The 27,940-nt window shown below is 33.7% G+C and overlaps 1 pseudogene; it reads left to right on the top strand.

The window, feature by feature from the left end:
• The first annotated feature begins 1,392 nt into the window (after nucleotides 1–1,392).
• Nucleotides 1,393–27,298, top strand: LOC131062667 (ribulose bisphosphate carboxylase large chain-like; annotated as a pseudogene).
• Nucleotides 27,299–27,940: the final 642 nt, after the last annotated feature.

The raw sequence follows: 27,940 nt of genomic DNA, 5'->3' as shown, positions 1-27,940 counted from the left end.
AAGACCTGCAGATCATAGTGTGGTAGCTTATTATGATGTTATGGACCAGAAAGCCAAGGGTCTAATCAGACTATGCTCGGTAGACTCTGTTAAGATCAATGCCCATGAAGATAACTCTTAAAAGAAGCTATGGTCTAAGCTTGGTAAAATGTATCAACCAAATTTTTTACTGAACCATATGTTCTTGTCAAAGCCATTGTATTCCTTGATAATGGAAGAGGTTGGACAAGTTATAGACCACCTGGAAGAATTTAATATGTTGGTGGTTGGTGTTAAGATTGAAGAAGAGGAAAAATCCCAAATGTTGCTTTGTTATTTTCCTAATTCATGGGATTCTCTTGTTATGGCCATCAATAGTACTATTATTTTGAAGTCTTAAGATGTGGTGGGTGTCATACTTGGTGAAGGGATGTGAAGGAAGGTATCCATTATTTTGAAGGAAGCCCTAACTATTCATGGAAGACCTTAGGAAAAAGGCAAGAAGAATGAGAAGCACAATAATTCCAAATCCAAAGGGAGATCAAAATCTCCTAGAAAGTCCAAAGTTATTTGCTAGAACTATGCTAAATCAGATCACATCGGTAAGGACTACAAAGAAGAAAAGAAGAAGAAAAAGAAGTTTGATTTTTATTTTGAGTCTAAGAAGGAAGATGGTGATGCAATCATTGCATCTTTGGCTACTCATACTGTTAATTATGCATAGTTAATTGACTCAGGTGCGTCTTTTTATATGAATTCCAATAGAGTGGTTTTTTGAATATGAATAATTTAATGGAGGTAAGGTATACTTGGGTGATGATTCACATTTAGATATTGTTGGTCGTGGTAAAGTTAGGATCAGGTTTCCAAATGGTAGATTAAAATAAATTAGCGATGTGTTGAATATCCTTGGATTAAAATGAATTTTATTATGTGAGAAAACTGACACTACTACATTTCGAATGGTTTTTCGATCAACTATGAGATTCTTTATGTTTTGTTATAATGGTGTGGAATCAAGATAGCTTAAAATGGTTCTGGCGATTGTTATAATTTCCCTGATGTCTTTTCCATTGATGTAGCTCCTCCTGATATGTTATTTCTCCTCAGCATCAACTTTGACCCTTTATCATCGTAACCTTTGCCGATGCGTTTTAGTTTTTGTAGTGTCCAGCGGGATAAGTCTTACCAATAGCATCATCGGCTATCGGTAATACAAGATTTCTCAATTGCCGCTAGTGTGCATTATGCCGATGGACTTCGTCGATGTATTCTATCTCGATCACATGCTTCTACTTGTGTGTTAACATCGTGTTGACTTTTGCCGATAGTGCAGATTTCATATTTAACATTGGAATTCCAACAAACACGTGGTATTTTTTTTTTTAAAGTAATCACATGCCATCATTATACATGGGATCAGGGTGTGAAAATTGCGAGGATGTGGGCACAAATGCTGCACATAGATGCTCGACAATAATTGTACAAGAGGTTAGTCCATTCATTCTTGTCATCAAGATTTTTTTGCAAGATCCTTTGATTTCCTTGCATTCTCTTGTTCACTTTGTTTAATGGTAGTGGCTTTGGTGAAATATGGATCCTCAACCTCCTTAACCTCTCCATTATATGGCTACTCATTATAAAGAGAAGTCGTTGGACATACCAATCTCCCCACTTATGATTCAATATCTTTATGTCATCAAAATCTTTAGGTCTTAAAAATATTTAATGTCATCTGAGATTGATTCATAACAAGGAAACCCATACATCTGATAAATTGGCTTTACAATTCATTCCTCAAATTTGATATAATTTGATCTTGTGTAACGAGAATCCCAAACAGAAGTCCATAATTGAATAGGTTGCTCCTCCCCTTGGCTGTTTCTGATGTTAAACCTCAATTCCTTAGGCTACATACCCCTAAAACATACATAGAATAATATTAAATGAATCAATAATGAGGAAAATTTAAAAATAGGGCAATTATTAGGGCACAATTGTTGCAGATAGATGCTCGATAGCAACTGTACAAGAGGTTGGTCCTTTTGTTCTTATCATCAAGATTTTTTTGCAAGTTCCTTTTCTTTCCTTGCATTCTCTTGTTCGATTTGTTTAACAATGTCATCTTTGAAAAAATATGGATCCTCAACCTCCTTAACCTCTCCATTTTGCGGCTAGCAGTTATAAAGACAAGTCGTAGGACATACCAATCTCCATAGTTATGATTCACTGTCTTCTGTTATCAAAATATTTAGGTCTTAAAAATATTTAATATCTTTTGAGATTGATCCGTCGTAAGGAAATTCATACATCTGATAAATTGGATTTACTATCTATTCCTCAAATTTGATATAATTTGATCTTGTGTAACAAGAATCCCAAACAAAAGTCCATAATTTAACAGGTTGCTCCTCCCCTTGGCTCTTTCTAACATTAAGCCTTAATTCCTCGAGCCACCCCCTAAAACATCCATAGAATAAGGTTAAATGCATCAATAATGAGTAAAACTTAAAATTAGGACAATTATTAGGGCACAATTGCTGCAGATAGATGCTCAACAACAACTGTACAAGAGGTTGGTCCTTTCATTATTGTCATCAAGATTTTTTTGCAAGTTCCTTTTCTTTCCTTGGATTCTCTTGTTCACTTTGTTTAATGGTATCCGATTTGGAAAAATATCGATCCTCAACCTTCTTAATCTCTCCATTTTGTAGCTTCCAGTTATAAGGACAAGTCATTTCATAGTGTCTAGAGAGGTCAACAATTCTCTGTGACTGTAAACCCTTCCAGCCCTAAAAAAAGCCCTTTGTATGGAGGCAACTTTTATCTGATTATTTAGGACTCTACGGGTAGTTACTTTTACAATTTTCCCCACTGAAAGGGTCTCTTCATTTTTTCCAGTTAGCAAATAAAATTCCTCATTCTGGGATGGCTCTTTATATGGTGTTCTCCAATCCTTAAATCCATGTACCAATTCAATATTTACGTTAGCAAGAGTTTCTTGCTTTTTATTTAATGTCTGTTGTTCCACACTTCTAGCATATTCATCAATATCATGGGCCTTTAACAAATGGGGATATTTTTTGACATGTTCAACTACCATTTCTTGTGTTTCCTCATCCATATCATCTATATCCTATCTTGCATCTTCACAGTATATATTCACAGCCATTTTCTTTTCTAGTTCATATGACTCTGGATGAATTCTAGTATCGTCCAATGCATCCATAACATGGTTCCCAGAAGTTGCTTTCTCGGTTCCTCTAACCCTTAAAAAAACAACAAAATTTATAAAGACAAGTCACTTCATAGCTTCTAGAGGGGTCAACAATTCTCTCCGACTATAAAGCCTTCCAGCCCTCAAGATAGCCCTTTGTATGGAAGCATCTATTCTAGGTCCAAGGCTAGCTACAAATTGAAGAGGAGAAAACATCCATTCATGTGATGTTGCTAGGTTTATGTCAACACCAACTTGGTTGGCTACTGTTTAACCATTACCTATTTGAAAACTTCATACTTGTCATCTAGGCTAAGGAAATGTTCTAGTGAATGAAGCTTCAATGCTAATATCTCTTTGTTAGGATCACATAATGTTGCAACCATGGCCAATGGATTCAGAGGATACCGACCAAGAGCCACAGTATGGCTCATAATCACATAAATTTTTCCATACACATTGAATTCATCATCATAAAACACAAGGTGAAACAAGTTCTAATGGATATTGATTCTATCATGCAAAATCATTTTGAGTTGTAGGATTGAAATATGAAAAATTTATCTCATTTTATTTGTTAGTTGCGTATTTTGTTATGGGTTAATAAAATCTAGGTATTGTACATAAATTTAAAATAAAGAGGAATCTAATCAAACACTATATTTCATTTGATGTTATCAATAATTTTGACTAGTTTTCTTCATAGTGTGTATCTTGTATAGTTTATCTTAATATTGTCTTTCTTGTATCCTATAGCAATTTTGGAAGAATTATCATAACTTTTATTTGAACCGTTGGATCTTTCTATAAATTGGAGGAAAAGTTTATAATAATGATATCAAGAGAATAATCAGAGCGAGTGGCTTAATTACAAGGTAAGAGCAGTCATTGTCAAGTTTGTCTTCATCAAAGTATGGTTGGTTTCTACTAAGTTGTTGTCTTGTAAGGGTATTTTGAAGATTGAGAAGAGACTTTTGATGGGTATTAATCCCATTGTTGTCAAGTATGCCTAATTGTAATTGAATTTTTCCAAGGTTTATGTGCAATAGAGGGAAAATGATTCCTGAGATTTTCACTTCAATTAATTAATTAGTGAAAACTTTAAATTTCTTGCTTGTAAATGAATGCTTTAAATAAACGGTTAATTTATTATAAGTGTGATTTATTAATTGAGATTTCTCTAAAAAAACACCTAATTATATTATCTTCAAACAATAGTAGACCAGTGCCTTCACCCTTGACATAATGTTGTAGTTAGTCTTACTGAATTTAACTTTTCTCTTAAAGACTGAATTTAACTTTTCTCTTAAAGACCAATAAAATAGAATGAAGCTTGACATCCAATCCTTCAAACTGATAATCAAACTGAAACTTAACCCAAACTATAATAGCATAGGATAGCATATTGAAATAATCTAAATGAATAGATTTATCATAGGGAACTAATCAAACAATCAAAAAGATAAATACCATCAAAGATGAAAAATACTTGATCTTTGTATTGAAATAAACATAAGATAATCAACTGATTATATATAGCACAATATCTTTTAACTAGTTTGGCATTTACAGAATACAATGCTGCAAACACTCTTATTAAAGTTGCTCTTTATAACAAGACAATCACTTCAAAGGCATCTACATGAATTATTCAAACTGAAACCTAATTCAAATTATAATAACATGAGATAGCACATTGAAACAATCTAACTAAATAGATTTATCATGAGGAACTAATCAAACAATTGAAAAGATAGATACCATCAGAGATGCATAACATGTGATATTTATATTGAAATAAGCATAAGATAATCAACTAGCTTCAATACAGTGTAATGTCATTCGTCAGTTTTGGCATTTCCAGAAAATAAACTTCAAAAGGACTTGCATAAAATACGTCTTGATCAAAATGATCATGAATGTCTTCTCATCAAAAGGATCCCCTATAAATAGATGAGTATTTAGTTTCAAAATGAAAGGGCATACCCTTTCATTTGGAATTAAACTAACTAAGACTTAAACTCCTAACTAAAAACTAACTTAACTACTAGACATATCACATAAAAACATTGAAGATAACATTTTGAAATTTTTAAAACCAATTTCAATCCCCAAGTATCTCGCCACATTTTTGAATATGGTCCATTTACTTTTTTGATTTATAGGTGTTTGCATCATGGATCTGGTCCCTGACAATGATCTCCCATGTGACGAATTGGTTCATCTCTGTAATTGTTTCCTTCAAATTATTCCATTTGATAGGGCAACATTAAGGGCAACACTGAGTAGATTTTGGCATTCTGAAATCCACTTGTCTTTATCCTTGATTTCTCCCCTCTGATTAGTTAGCACTAGGATACCATGCTGGACTATGTCTTTACATTAATCATATTCAGTTTGTAATTTTGCATCAAATTTGTCATGTTTTAAAAGAAGCCTTTTGATCTTCTCAATTTCTTTATCATTTGTCACTTCTAAAGTCTTGTCATGTAGTCTGGTTCCTAATCTGTTCTTTATCCTATTATGTGATATAGCATTTCCCATATTCTTTTGAAAAACAACCCAGAACTCTTCCAAATATCCTTTCAAATTTTCAAAACTTTTATTCCATAGAAAAGAGGTAGTATCAACTCTTACATTCTGCATTTGTTTAATAATTCTGTGATTTTGTTGTTGCGGCTCTTCATATTTCTTTTCCCATTTTGAATTATCAGGGGAAAATATCATTGGCATAAATTGTCCACTTCTTCTTATGGTTTCCTTTTACAATCCTTTATATTGATCTCTTTCCCTTATTTTTCTGATAATTTGTACTCTATTAAACTTTGAAATATCAACTCCAATGTCTACTGAAATAATGGGATCAATTTCCCCAACATTCAATTTCATCATATGGACAAATGCTTTATCCACATCAATAATTTTAGGCCTTTTATTCAGAGGATACAATGCCCATAGAAGTAAGGCTTCCTCATCTTGGTCAAACCCAGATCTAATAAACACATCATTTACTCCTTGAATATCCAATTTGAAATCCTTGTTGTGAGAGTGTAATAGTCTGTCAAAAATAAAAGATGCACTCAAATCCCATTGTGGAAACAAAATTACTCTGGCTTCTGCAAGTAATTGCCTCCCTTTTGGGGGAGTCATTGTAACCAAATCTTCTTCTATATCCTACTTTAACCTTTTCAACAACTCTGCCTCTTTTTCAGGTGTTATATGTGGGATAGGTTCCCTCAACCTTTTGCCTTTCAAATTATAGAGAAAAGATTTAAATTCTTTAGATTTCAAAAATACATCATCTTCTACAAAAGCATAATGTACTTCTAACCTTGAATTTGCATTAATCTCCATCTTAGTGACAATTTTTTCATTTTCATTTGGTTCTTCTTCTTGTTCCTTTGCCCAATATCTAGAAACAACTTCATGGTCATCGGGTTCACTTTATGACATCTCTTCTTTTGTCTCCATGTCCATCAACCTTTCTTTCTTTTCTTCTATCTCTATATTCAAATTATCAATTACCTCTTGTGCTTTTGCATCTTCCATATTTCTGAAGATGTCTTCTGCTTCCAAACTCAAGTACAAATAACCTCCTATATTTTGTCTTTTCTTACAAGAGTGAATGCACCCCCCCAGACCATAGTTTTTTCTTGCACTATGTCCAAACAAATTATACTCCTCCATTAACTTTTTGTCAATTATTTCATATGCCTTTGTAGAAACAATAGTGAAATCTCCAAAACCAAGAGTTCCAGGCAAAAAAGCGTTCTTATGTTGATCTCCAAAGTGTTTAGCATTTGAGACACTTAATTGTCTTACAATCTCCAAATATACTATTCTATCAGGAACACATTTTGGTAACATGTATGGGCTTCAAATCCATAGATCTTAAAACAAGTAAAGTTCTGGTGCATGTACCAATGTCCCCATGTATGATTCACAATTTGCCTATCATCAAAATCTTTAGGCCTTAAAAATGCCTTAATCTCATTTAAAATTGATCCATCATAAGGAACTCCGTACATCCTATATAATGGTTTCTCTATCCACTCTTCAAATTTTATGTAGTTTGATCTTACAAACGAGAGTCCCAAATAGAAGTCCATAATTGAACCAGTTGTTCCTCCCCTTCCCTATTTCTGGTATTAAGAATTAACTCCTCGGGCCACATACCCCTGAAACGTCCATAAAATAATACTAAATTCATCAACAATGAATAAAACTTGAAATTAGGGATTTTTTTATCCCTAAGGTTTAGAAAACCCTCATGTAATTTTTCTACCAAATAAGAGGCATAACCAAAAGGTCTGGGCTCATACATTTAGATATCTAAGGCTAATACTAACAACCTAGTACTCATTAGATCAAGAACTTCAAGTCCTCCTAACTACCCATAAGACATATAAGTATATTATAGGTAATGCCTGAATAAATCAATGTTGAATGGTGGCCCATCTTGTTTTGTTAATATACCTACCTCCTTCTTATGGATATCTAAATTTCATGCAATATATGTTGTAACTATTCTGCGGTATTCTTCTTCCAATTCTTTGAAAGACAAGGGTTTATCAGGATTGGGATCTAGGTTAAATACTTCATTTTGTGTACCAACATAAAACCTTATAAAGGCATCTCCATTAGGGGTTTGAATATACCTCCCCATAGAATTATAGTTTTTCACTAGGGTTTCTAGCAATTTCACACTTACAAACACATTTGGGACAATCAGCTTACCCAAATTGGTCTTCCATGGGTTGCACAGTGGCATTTCCTTGTCACTTCTCAGGTAGTGCAACAAGAACAATTCATATCCTCTCACTTTGGTCCACACATCTCTGACATTTTTGTATTTATCTTCCAATTGGTCCCTCCCCGATAAATGTTGTCTCGATCTTCTGAACTTAGGGCTTGGTGCTTGCATTTGTTGTATCATATCTTGGTTCAATATTCAAATTAAGGCTTCCTCTTCTTTCTTAGATTTATTAGCCCTAGGTTCAAATATTTTTGTCGCTCTTTTATTTCTTGTGGAACTCGAAGACTCCATTTTTGCAATCACAATCTTTTTCTCTAACTCTCAGAAATTTAATTCTCTGTTCTATCAATTGCTTCGCTATGTAAAAATTGTGTCAAGAAATCTTTTTTATATGCCCAATACATCTGTATACAACTTTGTAATGATGATCCTCTCATAAATCTACCTCGTGTCAACCATAAATAAATCTACCTGATGCAATCATTTAATAAAAGCTCATTATTTCAGTTTTAAATTTTGATACGACAATGACTCGTAGATGTATATCTCTCTAATGAAACTCCATCTTTGGTACCATCAGCAAAATCCCTTTTCCTTTTAGAAACTTTATCTTTGCTTTTGGGGTAACATAAGATGATGACACTCCTTCTAATTTATCGGTATATGTAAACCCGATACTATCATCAGCATTGAGGTAACTTCAAATGTGTTATGACGACAAGCATAGTTTTCTCGATGACCTTTTCCTTCGACATAACTTTTCCTGCTACATTATGTTCCATCATCATAATCTTTCTCAATGATCTTCTGACCAATCACTTCATTGTATATCAGGGAGACCCAAAATGACACATCCCAACTCCTTTGGCTACGCTGATGATCTTCTTCATTATAACCTTCACCGATGCACTTTTATCCTTGGTTGTTCATCGGGATAATTCTTACAGATAGCCTCAACGACTTTCGACAAGACAATATTTTTCCTTTGTCGCTACTATATGTTTTTCTGATGACCATAATTGGTATATGTTTCCCCGTTCAACTTGACTTCCTTGGAAAACTAGCAATGATCGATATGACTTCCATCAATGCATCTGACTTTGCCTTATCAATTGTTTATGATTAAAGAGTTTTGGCTAATTTTTTTACTAGAACATTTAGGGAAAAAGCTTTGTAATGGTATTGTTCTTTACCTCTTTATTCTATTGCACATCCAAACCTTTTCCACCTTATCATGATTCCAAAGCTTCTTGTCAATATCATCATCAACCTGGTCATGACACTTAAAAGTGTTATTCTCTAAGGAGTAGAATTCAAGACCTTATTGATAACAATATTATATTTGTAGTTGGTGTGAGTGACAAAGGAAATAAATTTGTAGCTCCTCCAAATCAAAACTTCCAAATATTTAATAGCCCTTTGCCTTCTCATGATACTAATGTGATTGAGTCTGAGCATCTTCCCTTTTCTACTAATGAGCGCAGCCTTCAGTCTAATAATGTGATGAATCTTATTGATAAATGTACATATTATAAGAACTTATGTATTACCTTTGATCCTCATGAGACTATTGAAGCACCTGATGGCCCACTGTATATCATTGTGAGGATGAAGGACATACTGTCACGAGGGGTGCTCATTGACCAAGCATATATGGTGAATGTGATAACGAAAGAATATCTTTAGACCTTACAATTGCATCAAGTAACATATGATAGATCTGATGTAGTGATTATGATCTTTGATTGTTTTTCTTGTCCCTCTATTGGTTCCCTTAATCTTCCCATTGGGTTTGGTACTTAGTTCTTAGATGGCAATTTTTTTATCATTCCTACATCCGTTCAATTTCGTGTGAAATTGGGACATCCTCGGCTCTGTTTCGTGAAAGAAATCCCTTCTACCATTCATAAGTGTTTGAAATTCCTTCTTAATGACAAAATCATAATAATTAATCATATCTTGTATCAACCCATGGTGACGCATGTAGATGTTAATCTTGATTAATTTTGGTATAAACAATTTGAACCTTCTAAGCCTCAAACTGATTCTATTTTTCAATCTTATCAAAAGTTCAAGAATTATATGGTCCTCTCCTTAAGTAAGCCTAGAGATCCTAATTTCATTCCTCTTATTCATTATATACCTATTCCTCCTCCTCCTCATGAATTTGTCTACTCCGTATACCCTCAATTACTCCTTTATATACTATAGTTCCACCTCATATAACTTACAAAGGAAAGCACCCAGAATCTCTTATTTGTCAACCTAAAAAACCTACTCCCATGCATCCTTTTTGAAAAGAAGAGGAGAATCCTTTGCCTATTGATCCCAAACCTTCATAATCATTAGCCAAGACCAAGACATCATGCTAAGACACCAAATGTTGATATGATCCCATTTGTCCATCCTTCACCTAACCCTAGGGAGGAAGATCAACCTAAATCACAAAGGTGTAAAATGATTAAGAAAGATGATGGTTCATGTTCTATTCCAATTAAATATCCTATTTTTATTAATCTTGATGAAGAGATGGATAAAAATGATCATGCTAACAATATTGATTCAAGTGATGAATATGAATATTTTGATGATGACAATGATTTATCTAAACAATTTTCACAAGCATTAATCCGAGCTCCTAGTAACAAACAAGTAATCCATCATTAGAGCATAGTCCTTGTTTGGAATTTGTTATATCTCCATATGTTGTGCTTAAAGTTTCTCCTCTTGCATATTTTCCACCCTCCCAAAACAATGTTGAACAAGATTGGGAGGTAGATGACTTGCTTGATTAGCTTCATTCACACCTTATATTATCTCTCTCTCTCTCCCCTCTTGCTTGTTTATAATATTCTTCTATTTATTATCCCTTGTGTTGTCTACTTGAGGATGATGCAAAATGTTGAAACCTCTTTGGTGTCTCCCATATTGACTCAAAAGACACATGCACCATTCTTCCATTGTGGCTCTACTTTATTTGGGGATGGTGACAATTCAATAAAAATATATACATGATATACATTATTTATCATAACAGAATACTTACCCCAAAGTTAAGTTGAACATGGTTATGTGTTTGGTGTTTTGTGATTATTATCGTTTGATGTATCCTTCATGGGGGCATATCATTGTAATAGTGTGCTCAAGTCTTTTGGATGAATGTATACTACCTTAAATCAATTGCTCTCATTGTGGCATACATGATCTCTTTAACATGGGGGCATATAGTCCTCTCAATGTTTCTCTCTTTTGCATATCTCAATACTCAATTTACTTTGAGAACTTAGCCTTTTGCTTGGTAATTTTGGTATTTTTCTTTTCATGACGGATAGTAAGTGAACCTTACTAGGCTTGTAGTCATGGTTCTCTTTCTCTCTCTTATGATGTCCCTTTTATCTTGATCTTGAAGTAGTAAGATACCTAAAGTCCATTGAGGGCTTGGTGTGTCTTGCCTCCTTAGCATCTTTATAAAATACTTTCAGTGTGAACCTTTATACTCTTCCACGAGTATGCTTAGTCTCAAACTCCTACTAAAGTTGGGGCTAAATGTAGCATCCTAAATTATATTCCATTACAATTTTGTTTGCATTTGGGCACTCACCTTGGCATGCATGCCCCAGGTCTTGAATGGGACCTAATTCTACTCATACTATGAAATTTTGCCACCATCTTCACCTCAGACTTCATCCTACCCTCAATATTTTGTCTCTAATTCAGAAATATCAAGGCATGACACCTTAGTCCCTTGAGGACCAGAGAGCCCAGTGCTCTAGTCCTCCTAATTAGGACCTAATTTTGGGCCCCTTAATGGTCACAAGGTTAGCGAAAGAATTTGGACTCCATGTCGACTCATGTCAGCAAATTAACTTCTTTTTTTGAAAAGCACATATAAAAGGAGGCCTACCCTCTCATTTTCATATGCATTAAATACAATTAAGTATACCCTCACATAATTTCAAGCATTCAAGCAAGTGAGCAAGCAATAAGTCTTTTTTCAAGCTTTGGAACAAAGATAAGGTCAAGATTTAAGCATTGGAGTTGACATTCATGTTCTACGTTGTTTAAGAATTTATGAAACCCTAATTTTGTTTGGAGACAAACAAAAATTCACAAGGAGGTTTAGGATTAGTGTTTCAAACATTATTGAACACCTCTCTCGAAAGGAGAACATTTCTATTATAGCAATTCAATCATATTTCATTTCTATTTCATGGTTAACTCCAAAAATGGGGTTTTGGCTAAGGCAAAACCCTATCACCAACCTATTTCCCTTCAATATTTTGCACAAGAGCAAGTACAAAGTTATAATCTTTAGAATTGGTTTTATTCATAGTGATGAATAAATCCACATTGGAGTACGAAAATTGTGAAGGACCAGACTGACCACTGATGGACTTGTAAAGCACTGAGAGGGGGGGTGAATCAGTGACACCAAAAACAATACTACGTCAAACACTAACCAATAGATATACTTAACAATTTTGTTAAACAATATGCATGTAATCCAAAATGATATAATAGCATCCACAATAAGTAAAACATCCACCATAACACAAGTGTTTGTACATGGAAAACCCAAATAGGTAAAAACCATGATGAGATGGGACTCACAAGTTAACTATATGTAAAAATAAATAACTGAGCGGTTAAGGTCTACAAAAGGTTGCTCTACTAGGAGCGAATCTTGTTAAAGATCCCAAAGCTTAGTTAAAAGCTATACCTTGTAAAAGGTAGTACCCTATAAGGAGTAACCTCAGTAGAGAATTTCTGAATCCAAACTAATGGATCACCTGGTTAGATGATGTGTACAATGAACTTTGTTAGAGCTTACCCGGTTAGGGTATTTGACTATTACAGTGATTAGAGACCAACAGGTCATGCGATCTAGTAGTAGCACAATTTCTTTGTATAGATCCTCTTCTACGCACTCAACACTTCATTACAAACATACTCTACAACGTAATACTTCTTCCTTCATATCAAATAATCACATAAAATATCTTCTTCGCTCATACAAAATAATTCATTGTGATGTCAATATATAGACATTTAGATTTCATTTCGGCCTCAGAAATCATATCACAATTTCCTAGGTGTAGTGTATCTGGTCAAACAATCATAACATCACAAAAATACCATCAAAAAATGTTGGTAAGGATAACTCATCACGACTAGTGATAACTCATCACATAATTAGTGAATATTGGTTGGAACAATCAATACTGGTTAGACTTAAGCACATAAACCATTTATCCTTTGATGCTCCTTTGATAATCTTCGTTGGATCTTCAGGTTGATGTCGCGTTATGTATAACCACCGTTAGACTATGTGAATATATGTGTGTGTGTATGTGTTTTATCAATCACAACATATGATGAAGTTAATCATTACAATCATCATGAAGCCAACAATCTCCCCCTTTGGCATGGATGGCAAAACTTAGAAAATTTTACAGCAATACCGCTAAGTGTGCTTACAAAAAAAATTTATAGACATATACATATACTCCCCCTTACTACATACAACATACAATATTTTCACAACATATCTCTACCCCCCTTTGACAACAATGCCAAATTGAAAAGAAAAATACATATATATATATAGAAAATTTTGTATCAAAGTGTTTTAAATATACAAAAAAATGAAAAATTGAATCAAGATTCATGCATTGCTAGCCTCTGAAAAATTTCACTAAAGTATCTCTTCAATTGAGAAAAAGAATGTTCCTATGTCTCCAACAAGTTCTCATTGAACTCAAGTGTAGACATAATATGAGTATGGAACTCCTCCATTGAATCAAGTGTACATGTTTCTAGTGTAGCCAAAATAGTTTTTGTAGTGCTATAGGCTCTTCGTAGTATGCCCACTTGGGGTTTGATTTGATTCTTCATTTCCTTCAGTGATTAGAGTCTCTTTTATTTTTCAAGATCATATGTATCTAACCTATTTTGCAAATCATCCACAAATTTGGCAAAAATAGAATCTTGAAGTGGTACATATGCATTGCATATCTTCTCTAGCTCTTGGATTTATTTCAATTCACCTATTATTGATATCAAAATAAAAGAATGAAACATTAGCAGTAGATGCAAGGAATTTACCTCTTGTTTCAATATCTTTTCTTAATAAATATTTATTAAGATAGATAAATTTTTCCTATATCAATCTCTTTCATAAGCTTCTCTCCATGCTTCTTCCTATAACTCTTCTCAGCATAAGTTTGCACTTCTTCTTCTAGGGATTTAAGTTGCTCAGATGCATCAGCAACCAATTGACCAATTTTGCTAATAGGAGTTGTCAAATACCCTATAGTAGTTTTTGGTAGTAGACTTGTTAGAATATCCATAGGATTCTGAATGGTTTCTGCTTCCATTCTTTGTTCTTTAAGTCTCTTCTTGTGTGCCCTAGATTGCATGACAATTGCAATCTTCATCATTTTAGATGCACTCATATCATCAACAATTATAGGCCTTGAGATGCCTAATGAGTCATCATCATTTTCAGTAGTCTGTTGTATGACTAATGATTTTACCGGTTCAGGAGATGTTACCTTAATAATCTTATCTTTCTCTTGTTCTTTCTCTGTTTCTTGTTCAGAAATCTTTGTATCAACTTTTTCATTGGATTCCTTCTGAGTGACTGTGAAACCAGTGGGAGTTGAGGTTTCACTAGTTGTTCCTTGGTTGGTGGAATATCCACTCCTAGTTGAGTTTCCGGTGGAATATCTAGTGTAGTAATATCTCTAGATAGATCTATTGCATCCTGAATATCATCAATAATTATGACTCATTGGACAATAGTGTCATCCTTCTTCTTGATAGGACAGACAACATCAGTTTGCACAATTTCTTCCTCATCCATTTGAGGTCGATCAACAGTATCTTTCTCATCCTTAGAGGAATGTATATGTTCTTCCATCCGTGGATATTACGAGCAATTTGATGAGTCTCGGTCTCAATAGGCTACAACTTTCCACTAATTAGCTTCAATCTTCTTCTCTTGAAAGAAAAGTGAACTTTGTACTTATCAACCAATTCATTCAACTCATCCTTTGACAAATCAGAAAAATATTGTACAAATACATCATCTATGATTTCTTTTACTTTCTTTATTGCTGCCTCCCATTTATTCAAAACAATAGTATATAAGTAATTACAGATATCATTTTCAACATCATGAGATAGTCTATTATAATGGCACAAATAATTGATTACCTGTTGAATAATTTGTTCCTTTTCATCTTCATTGAATGAATCAAAATGATCTTTGACATTATCGAATCTGTTTCTTCCTAATGATTTCACTGTTCTCTCAAAGTTAGTGTTAGGCTTGTCAGTTAAGACATCAATAGGCACAGTTGCCTTTGGCACTTCCTTCACTTGTTTGTCTTCTTTACTAGTTGCTTTCATTTTCATGGGTTCCTCCTCAGTATCAGTACCTTCAGATTCTTCTTGGAGAATTAGTTTCCCACCTCTTTTCTTTGATGCAGTCTCCTTCTTTGCATATACTCTAGGTTTCAATTCCTTTTTGGTTTGGACACTTCGTATCACTCTTATATTTTTTATCACCATAGGTGCTTGCTTAGCCCTCTTCTTCTTACCTTTACCACTTATGGTTGGAACACTACTGGTTTTAGCTTTTGTAGTTTGAACTTCAACTATATCCAATCTTGCCTTCTTTTTATCCACTAGAGATTCCAACATATTATTGACATAATCCATCAATAAGTCATAGTTGAGCTCATAGCTCATGTCTTCCATTTCTTCTTCTCTAGGCTCAATAGCCTCCATCAAGCAAAAATCAGTGCTAATTGTGAAAATAATGTCCTTAGTGAAGTGTTTCACCACATCCTCAGGCAATATTACTCTCATACTCATTTTCTTCTTAAATTTATTGAAATATTTGTTTATTATAGCAGAAAAGGTGGTACTCACAGCCTTCATTTTGTTCTTAATTTGGGAAGATACCGGTAGATCCTTAGACCATTCTAGATCACAAATTCCTATTAGGAAATTCTAAAAATAAAAGAATAGATCGATCGACAACCGTCCAAATTTAAACTTTTGACTACTATCCTTCTTGATAGACTGAAGATTCAACAATAATTGGCTCCTTATAGCCTCACATAGGTCATAATTACCATTTTCAGCTATCATCTTTTAAGCAGTATGCACTGCTATAGATGGAACACTATTCAATCTACTAGAATAGAATATCTGGTAGTCTATAACCATAGCTGCCAGCTTATCCATTGGGTCCTTGATGTTATTGACATAAAAAGAATACCCATCAGAGGTTGATCTGGTTAGAGTTTTTACTATCTCTTTTGAAATTTTCCTCATCTTAGGTACTTCACCAGTTGAGTAAAAACCAGTTACAGCTTGAATAGCTTCCTTGGTTATAGTATGACTCCTTTCTAGATACATATTTTCCCCATGAACATAACTCATAATAATTTGGATATGTTCCTCTTTAAAATATTCAAGAAAATAAATTGCATTATGAAAACTTTTCTCATCAACCCTAATATATTTTGGTTGAATCTTTCCATTTTCATCGCAAAGAGATTTCAACTGAGAATATATTGACAATGATCCTAAAACCTCAATCTTTCAATGAATGTAGTTGGACAAATCTCCTTTTACTATGACACCACTAGGAACTTGTGATAAAGCATTATAGGACATAATTCGCTCCGCCTTTACAACTTCCATAGGTTTAGATGTGATCATCAATTTTTCTACTAGTTTAGAAAATGATACCATTTCAGATAGACTAGATTCAAAGTAGGATTTTTCAAAGAGAATACCTTATTTTACAAAGGTTTCCATGTTTGCCAATTGAATACGCAAGTGCACACTAGTTCAGTCTACACTAACCTTCAAATAAGATTGATTACTCAAAATCACGATACAACTTTGACTAAAATCAGCTAACAATCCTTACTTAGCTTTGCAAGCTCTCAAAAATTAATTCTTGAATGCATTAGGGTAAAAATAACAAAGTGAAACTTGCTTTTATCATTTTTACCTACAACATTAAATGCTCACCTATTAGGGTTACAAAACCTAATTACACCACTTAATGATACATACAATATTGACAGATAAAACCAGTTCATAACTGATTGACAAAAAAATATCAAAATTTCATGCATTCAAATTCTCTTACCACTCATTCATCTCAAGGGGTCCAGAAGTAGATTTACCATTATGCTCCCCTTAGCCATATTGAAAAGGCTTAGTTAACCAGTGCATAATTCTCCACACTAGGTGAAGGATTAGTTTCTTCTCCAGGTAAATCATTACTCTTTTTCTTCCATATTCGATTCATTTCTTCTCTAGTTTCTTCAATATTGACCTTCTGCTTGCCTTTTTTATCTTTAGAAGGATTAACTAGTTTGCTCTTTCTAGATCTATAAAAAAGTTTCTATGTGTCCTGGTTTATGACAATGATAGAAGGCCATTCCAGATGATCTTCAAGGTCCTAAATTACCTCTCCCAGTTCTTGTTTCGTAATTCATAGCCACCTGAACAAAATTGTTACAGATGGTGCAAATGACATTTGTTACCTTTTCCATCTCAAATGAACTAAACCGGTTGTCTTAGGGTCTTTGTCAGTTCATGTTACCCCAGTTAACATAATTTCTCATCCAATTGCCATTTGGTCTTGGATTCATATGTGGTACTGGATTATTTGCTCCATATCTGCATTCAACTGATCTATGTCCATACATTTTGCATGTGAAGCAATGTCCTTCAAATTTCTTGGACACATACCTAGCATTTGTATTGTAACTTGCATTTCCATTAGGTTTGTTTTTATAGACATTTGTAGTGTGACTAGGTTTATATAAAACAAAACAAACAGGTTTAAAGGCCTTCTTACTAGTAGGCTTTTTAGCCTTAGGAGAAGATTTGTTCTTATGAGTATTGCTCTTGGTACCCAAGGATTCTCCTTTTTCAGATGTGTGAAAACCAGGTCCAGAGGTCTCACCATTCATCCTTTCTAATTGAATTTGTTCTTCTAGCAAGGTAGAACTTCTGTTGAACTTTTCCAATTTCCCATTTACTTTAGTGAGTTGTTTGGTGAGATCTTTGTTATGTTTTGACAGGTTCTCTCTTAGAGATGATGCTAATTCAAGATCTAGCTATAAGTTCTCTTTTTCTTGTTTCTCTGCATTCAAATGCTCAGGCAAAGTAGCATTCTCTTGCTTGATCTTGGCAATCTCATGATGTCTTTCCTTGATGAGATCTTCAGCAGTTCTCTTAGCTTCCAGTTCCTAACTCATGTGGATAGTAAGACCTTCTAGCTCTCTCTTCAGATTTAGTTTTTCACTGTTTAGTTTTTCAATTTCCTCAGCTAAAGTATCAATATTGGCCTCATCTAAAGAAATATTATCAGATTTGTCTAATAGTTGTTCAGTTAGCTCTCTCCTTTTGATATGAGAAGCTTTTAATTTGACCCTTAGGGTTTCAATCTCATTTCTACTAGCTTCGAGACCTCTAGCTATCTCAAAGTAGCTCATATCCGCCATGGTAGTTTTAAGGTTTCCTTCCAAGTGATTAGGCTTTAAAGAAGTTAGGCTCTGATACCAATTGCTAGAATTGTAAAGCACTGCAAGGGGCGGTGAATCAGTGACACCAAAAACAATACTAATTTAAACACTGACTGGTAGATATATCTAATAAGTTTGTTAAACAATATGCATGTAATCCAAAATGATATAACAACATCCATACTAAGTAAAACATCCACCATAACACATAAGTGTTTGTACATGGAAAACCCAAATAGGTAAAAACCATAATGAGATGGGACTCACAAGTTAACTATCTGCAGTAATAGATAACTGGACGGTTAAGGTCTACAAAAGGTTTCTCTGCTAGGAGAAAATCCTATTAAAGATCCCAAAGCTTAGTTAAAATCTACACCCTATAAAAGGTAGTACCCTGTAAGGAGTAACCTTAGTAGAGGATTTCTGAATCCAACCTAATGGATCACCTGGTTAGAGGATTTATACAATGAAGCTTGTTAGAGCTTACCTAGTTAGGGGATTTGACTGTTGCAATGATTAAAAAATAGTAGGTGGTGTGATCTAGTAGTAGCACAACTTTCTTGTATAGATCCTCTTCTGCACACTCAACATTTCATTACCAACATACTCTGCAACTTAAAACTTATTCCTTTGCATCAAATCATCAAATACCATATCTCCTTTGCTCATACAAAATAATTCATTGTGATGTCAATATATAGACATTTAGATTTCATGCCAGCCTCAAGAAATCATATCACAATTTCCTAGGTGTCCTGTATCTAGTCAAACAATCATAACTCATCACAAAAATACCACCAAAAATTGTTGGTAAGGATAACTCATCACATAATCAATGAATACTAGTTGGAATTAAGCACATAAACCATTTATCATTTGATGCTCCTTTGATAATCTCTGCTCAATCTTCAGGTTGATGTCGAGTTATATATAACCACTAGTTATATCCATGTATATACCAGTTGTAACTATGTACTAGTTAGATATAAAACTTTAGTATACTGGTTGTAATATAAACAACTTTGAAGTCACACCAGTAGACAATGTGAACATATGTGTGTGTATGTGTTTCATCAATGACAACATATGATGAAGTCAATCATTACAATCATCATCAAGCCAAAAACCACCATACCGGTCCTAACAAATCAGGAGCTCCTTCTGGGAACAAGTCTGATTACTCTTAAAATCCCTAGATCCAAGTTTGTGGCTCGATCTAATGACTTTATCTTACTATTCATGCATTTTTACATCAATTCCAATGCATTTACCCTAATTTCAATATTTTTATATTTCAACTTAAAAAGAGGGTAGTCCAATCTAATCTAATAAATCCAATAGATTTTTTATCCCTTATCCTTGCTAGTTTTTGGCTAGATATATTAGATTTACACTGTCCCTCATTTAATGTAATGGTCCCTAAGTAAAAATTAGAGGTTTTCATCTTTCTTGTCGTGCAAACTCTAATTGTTTACCATCACACCAACAAATGGGTTCCCTTATCTAAATCCATTCAAAGGGGAAAAGGAATCACACATAGATACATTCACCAAGACAAAGAAACAAGGAGTAGAGATGTGTATCTTAATGAACTCAACTTATTTTAAACAAAATGCAAACTATTTTAGAACTTTCAATAGAATTTTCCATTACACCCTATCATAGACTTTATTGATATCTAATTTAATAAACATACCTCTTTCTTTTTCTATAGATATTGTATTAATTGTCTCAATAGCTAATAGGATTCTATATATAATCTCCCTACCCAAAGTGAAGGTGTTATGTTCTTTGGTATCAATTTCAACATCACCTTCTTCAATTAGTTAGGCATTTCCTTAGAAATGATCTTATAGATAGTATTCTAGAGGTAAATTGTGTGATAGTCTACCATCAATGTGTTTTTTTCCCCTAGAAATGATAAAATCATGGTGTTATTAATATCCAAAACAAACTTCCCATTTTTCTTGAAATCCTCTACGATTTCCCACACATCCTATTCAATGAATTCCCAATGGGTATGGTAAAATTTTGTAGGCATCCTATTAGGTCCAGGCATTTTTTCTGTGTGTAATTGAAGCACTACTACTTTAATTTCATCAATTGTGAACTCTGTAATCAACATCTTGTTATCACCTTCACTTAGGCACTTTGGTATAACTAAGAGGATGTCCTCATTCTAATTCAGGATCCCATTGTCTTTATTGTCTAATAATGCTTATAAGAAACTAATAGATTCCTCTTCAATTTCTATGAAATCAAGATTGTACTCACGATTGAAGATTTTGATCTCTTTGATTCTATTCCATTTAAGACCTATATTTTTCTTTCTCTTGTCTACATTTTTCAGCTTGTCGAGCAACCTGTCTTTCAAGATGACTAGATTTTATGGCATTTTTTGTGCTCTTGGAACCTTTTCTTTAGTTCTTGCACTCTCTCTAAGAATTTTTGTTCACCTTCTAGCTTGAACTCCCTTTTCAGGTTCTTCACTTCTTCTGGAGTAGTCGCCAATTCTAATTTTGGTAATCTCTGCTCTTTCATCTTTTGTCTTTCTTGTTTTCATTGTATTCTTTCCTCTTTTATTTTTTGAAGTTTTATGAGTTTATTCCTTTTTTCATCCTCTCTCTTCCTGAAACTTTCCATTAGATAAGCATCGACATCGAAATCTTGTGCTATTTGAATTTCCCTAAATTCCAACATGTATTTGATATATTTTCTGATTATATCCAGAGGAAAAAGGTCATCAAGGTTTGAGGCACTTTTCTCTTTTTTTCTTATATCTGGAAACAACCAAAAATGGAATGTGTAATACGAATTTTTCTTAGTTGTCGAGTAATTGGAATTGTTCTTTTTCAAAGAATCAAATTTCTTCTTTTTCAAAAAATTTAAATTCTTTTTCCTCTTCTTCTTGGAGTACCCAAGATTCTTCATCTGTTGAAAATTGGTAATAGCTTGAGAAATTGGTTCTGGTATGTATGGAATCACAGGTTCGTGATTATCTTCTTTCAAATGATCCAGATAACTATAAGCGAAAAGCTCATATTTGTGATGCTTGATGCGGTTTTTTAACCACCTCAAAAAATATGGAAATTGTTTTTCTCCCCAAAAGAATGCAAAGTCATTCCACCCGAATCAGCTACTAATATTTTTTTTTCTACGGCATTATTCTATAGCCAGCACACAATTTCAACCACTTCTTCCAGTCCTTAGCAGTCAACTCTCGAGGATCGTTACAATTCAATAGTCCTTGTCAATCCAAAAAGTCCTTGACATTTTGTTTGATCCAATTAACCCTTTTTTCAATCTAGATTTTATGTCAAGAGAAGGTTGATTCATTTGATTTTCGAAGTCGTCTCACAATTTATTATGAATATCTCGATTCAACAAATATTCTTCATTCATGTGCTTTATTCTCTCATTCATTGTAATTGTCCAATTGTCAGGATTTGTGAGATCCAGATCTGGTTTGATCTATATTGAAAATGGTTCTAATGGATCTTCCATGATTTCCAAAGAAAATTGAATATTTGATGTAGGGGTGGTCCTAATCATTACAAGAGGCTCGTCATTCATTTGAATATTTTATGTCTCGGTATCTGGCCGAATGCTGATCTTTATCTTTACGCTTTCTGAGAAAAAGATTTCTATCAATTGGTGGATAGGTTTCATCCATTCGATAATAGGATGGATCCTTTAGATAATAGCTTTTTCCCAATGAGATGTAGAATTCAAAATCCATTCGCCAATAGGTCTCCATAAAGAAGTAACTTTTGTATGATTACCAAAAGGTAGTTCATTTTTTTTTTCTTACATGGATAAAACACTAGTTGTTTTGTTGTCAACGTTAATAGATTGGGGGTTAGATTCATACCAAGGTCTCAAACAAAAATGATATACAATCTTGATTTGAATACCTTCTTTTAGGTAGTCTTTCATCCAATCCTTGGGCACATCGATGTCCATCAATTCATATCCATCGTAATTACATTTAATATAAAATTCCCTATTGAAATTCGACCAATCTCTCTCCCATTCGGAGGCTTGAAATAATAAAACACGATAAAAGTTTATGGCTATTATTAATGAAGAGAAATATAATATTTTTCGAAGATATGTATGTGTGAATAAAAAACCCGCTCTAAGATAGTGAAGTAATTCCCAATCGAAGCCCTACTATATTTGACGGTGACGATTTTGCTCTCTTTTTCTTTCGATCCTAATATTTGTCAAAATATCTTACGAGTCTTGAAATCAAAATATCTTTTTTGATTTCTCTTTTAGGATTTGGCTTGCGACGTGGCTTTTGCATCATTTCTTTAGTCTCTCAAAAAGACTCAACTATGGTCGAGGTATCCAATTGTTGACCACTGATACTTTTCATCTTTGAGAACGGACACTTCCTTTTACTAAAAATCTACGAAAATCTCCTTCATATGGATAACTAAAGACATGTATGTCTTTAGTTACAAGGTCCTCCTCTTCTTCGTCGTCCGCTTTGTTCGCTATTCCTTGTTCTAGTATTTTCTCTTTTTCTTCTGATTGTTGTTTCTCATCTTTGAACAATCAAAATAATCCTTTCAGAATTCCTTATTTCACTCCTTTTTTGTTCATCTTCAGGCTGTAGTTCTTTTATTTTCTCAAAGGGTTTAATCACAATTAAATGTCGAGCCCTTTTTGGACGCGTTTCCAGACAATCTTTGACACACATAGTATCATAAATGTCCGATATTATGGTTGAGGGATATTTAGGCACAATGTACCCATTAAAGTCTCAGATTAGAGGTTCATAATCATTAACAATTAATTTCTTCTTCAATTCCATGAATTTGAGATAAAGGGCATAGAAATCAAAAAAGTCTTGAAAATCTTGGTCAAATTTCTTTTTGTTTTTATTTTTAGTGCTGCTCTTTTTTAAAGGAAGATCCTTATTCGTAATCTCCCAAGGGATATTTTTAGTATCTATACATACTAATGAATTTGGTAGTTCAACTCAGCTCATTAAAAAAAATCGCTCATAAAGTAAATCCTGCTCCATAGGAAGAATGCTAAGAAGCAATTCCGATTTCGTACTGGTGGTTTCAAGAAAAACCTGCAATAAATATTGAATGAATATTTTTTTATTGCAAGAAGCAATTTCCTTTTCTATCTGTTTGGTTAGAGGTGTCGGAGCCAATGTTTTCAACACATATTCGACTAAATCTTTCAAATAAACAACTTCAAATCTAATAAATTTTCCAGTGAAGCGTCATCCAAAAATTTCCTTTTTTCATGTTCTTCTAATAAGAAGATACGAATTTGATTGAGGTACCATTTGGAAAAAAAAATTATTTTTTTCGTTTCGTGGTTGAACGATTTTCTCCTTATTTTCTGGTCGAATTAAAGAAATTCAATCAAGTTGGTTGGTAGAATCATGGGTGTTTGTCTATAATTGCTTGGTAGAATCATCTGAAGGTAGCATCCATGGTGATTTAAATTGATTCATCAACCCATGGAATGGCCCGCTCGGTAAAGGATCATGTATTTCTAGAAGATAATTTCCATCTTTAGTTCTTGAAAATCTCATTTTTTTTCTTAACACATCTACAAGAGGGGATCCATTGCTTAGAGCTCTCACTCGATCTTCAATTTCAAGTGCTAGGAATCTTTTTTTCTCTCCTTTTGTTGATATCCATTCAAAAAGGTGATTCTGATTTTGATCAAGAATTTGATTGTTGAGGTTGACCATTCTGGCAAAGATAGTCTTTGATTCCCATCACTGAGACAAGCATCAAATAAATATTCAGGAAATTGGCTCTTCTCAAGGCTACCAAGAATGAAATTTCCTATACCCATGTACCAGAAGGGTACATTGAATCGGTTATAATAAAAAAGTAGTAGTGGCCACAGTTTTATTAATATGTAAGATAAATCCAAATCTGTGTCAGTTTATTTGTTCGGTTTTTTTAAGGATAGCACCTTTACCATTTTGTGAGAAATGGAAGAAAGAGAAATAGTTTTATCAACAAAAGCTTTAATTTTTTTTTCTTCTTTGAAGTTTTTGGTTTATAATCATCTTTGTAAGCATTTTTTTTTTATCGAGTTCTTCCAAAGATTCCTAAAATTCTTCGAAAGGGCCCTAAAGAAAGGCTCGATTATCTACATATTTTGTCATGAAAAGTGATGGATTTTTCACATAGAATGCCATCATAAAGTAACCAAATAAAATTACTTGAAAAGTGAAAGCAAAAATTTGTCCCCTTTTACCCAGTTTTAAAGGCGAATTGCCTTCGACACGTAAACAAAAGAGGTTCATGATTTTGACGAATTAAATTTGCCTGTGAGCCATCTGGCTGTGGTGCTCATAAAAAGTAAAAGGATCCCACTGTACCTAAATAATATGATGATAATGAGCCCCAAATAGATAGATTTACCAAAAAGGGAAGGATTTAGCAATTGTAGACCGACTGCAAGAAAAAACTCGATCACCAAATTATTCAACCAAGGGAATAAAACATTGGAGAAAACAATCCTGATAAAAAGAAATAAAAATACTAGCACAAACATTAGAATCAACATGTGAGGTTTCAAAATGACGCTACAGATAGGGCTCAGATAAATGGATGAAAAAATTACAACTTGCCCAAGAAATGAACCACTAAGAATCAATTTTTGCATACGAATGCTTTTATCACCATTTCTATCTAATATCTGATCCTTAATCAAAAAGGATCTGAGATAATGCATCTTAGATGGACCGATTTGTAATGTTGATAAAAATCCATAATACACCCCAAAAAGCACAATCGGAATACTCCTTTGTATGCAAGGCAACATAGAAGTTACGATTTTTTAAATCCCCCTTATTTTAATATTATAATTATTACTTTGATCTGGTATCGAAACTATACAAAAAAGATGTTGAGGTCTGTGATAACGAAACATAAAATACTCCCTATTTAAATAACTAAACAAATTGGAAAGAGGAATAGAATATTTCTAGAGTTAAAAAACTCTATTAAAGAAATAAATCTTTTTTCCATTGATATTGACTATTGTTAAATAGTAACAATATGTCTATTGTAAAGCTTATATTTCTCAAGCTGTTAAATAAGTCCTCCCTATGATTTAGGGATGAATAGTTCTAACAAGAATAAGGTCTACTCGACATGGGTGTCAAATGTAAAGTATTTGAAATGTTTCTTCTTGATTTAAATAAAGCATACTTTTCATGATTTGATCAACAGGTTGTTTTTCGAGTGGTCCAACTTAGAAAATATATCTCCCAAAAAATAATCGATGATAGAATTTAATTCGACCCAGTTTGCTTCCTCCTCTTTAGACCCTTGATATGGCACTTTCACCACAATTTTTAAACCCATATTACTTGTTTGTTTGTTTTTTAAATCTTTTTTAGGCACATGGATTATAACCATATTAGTTTCTTTTTCATTATCGTGATACAATTCACACCGTCTAACTTCTAGCTCCCTTCTTTTTCAACAAAGTTGATTTACGAATTATCTATCATCTATACAATATATTTCCTATAGAAATATGTTTATCAATATCCTTTAATTTTGTTTACTAAATCCTTGAATACCATGTGATGCCTCCTCAACCTAGAGTACCAATGGACTTACCACTCTTGATCATTACAAGGGGCGATGCTATGATATTGAACCTATTCCTAGAGAGGAAAATCAATTTATTGCCTATGTAGCTCCCTCTTTAGATCTTTTTGAAGAAGGTTTTGTTACGAGCCTATTCACTTCTATTGTAGGTAATGCATTTGGATTCAAAGCCTTATGGGCTCTATGTCTGGAAGATTTATGAGTTCCTCCTGTTTATTCAAAAAAATTCCAAGGCCCACCACATGGTATTCAAGTAGAAAGAGATAAGTTAAACAAATATGGTCATCCTTTGTTGGGATGTACTATAAAACCATAATTGGGTCTACCCGCCAAGAATTATGGTAGAGCGGTTTATGAATGTCTTCATGGTGGACTTGATTTTACCAAGGATGATGTAAATGTAAATTCCCAACCATTTATGCACTGGAGATATCATTTTTGTTTTTCTGTAGAAGCAATTTATAAAGCTCAGGCTGAGACGTGTGAGATTAAGGGACATTACCTGAATGATACTGTAGGTACATGCAAAGAAATGATGAAAAGAGCAGTATTCACCAGAGAATTGGGAGTTCCTATACTCATGCATGACTATCTGATTGGAGGTTTTACAACAAATACTTTGTTGGCTCATTATTGCTGAGATAACGGCCTACTTCTTCACATTTACCGCCCAATGCATGCAATTATTGATAGACAAAGAAATCATGGTATGCACTTTCATGTACTAGCTAGAGAACTACGTATGTCTGGTTGAGATCATATTCACACTGGTACTGTAGTAGGTAAACTTGAAGGAGAACGAGAAGTGACTTTGGGTTTTTTGATCTATTGCATAATGATTTTATTGAAAGAGACTGAAGTCGTGGTATTTATTTCACTCAAGATTGGGTCTATGCCGAGTGTTCTTCTTGTATCTTCAAAAGGTATTCACGTTTGGCATATGCCTTCTCTGACCGAGATCTTTGGGGATGAATCTATATTATAGTTTTGTGGAGGGACATTGGGGCACCCTTGGGGAAATGCACTTGGTGCAGTGGCTAATCGGGTCGCTTTAGAAGCTTGTATACAAGCTCGAAATAAAGGACGTGATCTTGCGCGTGAAGGTAATGAAGTGATCTATGAAGCTACTAAATGGAGCCCTGAACTAGCAGCCGCTTGTGAAGTATGGAAATAAATCAAATTTTAATTTGATACGATTGATCGCTTGTAATTGAGTGACATTCATTTGTTTGGTCCCTTAATCAAATCGAACTTGGCCCAATCTTTTCTTTTAAGATTGAGCCTTATACCGAATGGATGAGAATAGATGATTTGGCTAGAGGAAATAAATTTACCTCTTACCTACTAATATAGAAATATATTTTCTGGATTATTTGATGGGGTCGATGGATCACTAGATCTAGGCCCAGGGAGCAAGGGCCTTCAATCTCTTCTAGTCACGCGCTCAAAGGAGGTTCAAAATTTGTTATCTTTAACAAATTAAACCCCAGTCAAATCTCTTCTAATCTATATAAAAAGCTCACTTTTAATCGGCTTTGTCCTTACCTTTATTAAAAAAAACTACAATAGCATATTTTGTAAAAATAGATATTTTATTAAGTCAATTGTTCATTATTTTTCATGAATTTTCATGAATTCGTTGCAGATATCAGAAAGAACCTGATGGAGACTACCTTTTCTCTTTTTTGATCAGAAGCAGAATTTGATTCAAGGAATCAAATTTATATGAAATACATTATATATAATAGTACGCTATTTGAACAAATAAATTCATTACGATGATAAGATCTAATTAATTCTCGATTAAGTCAAGTTA

Source organism: Cryptomeria japonica, chromosome 3, assembly GCF_030272615.1.
Source record: "Cryptomeria japonica chromosome 3, Sugi_1.0, whole genome shotgun sequence".
NCBI lineage: Eukaryota > Viridiplantae > Streptophyta > Pinopsida > Cupressales > Cupressaceae > Cryptomeria > Cryptomeria japonica.
This window is presented reverse-complemented; position numbering and strand designations above follow the sequence as displayed.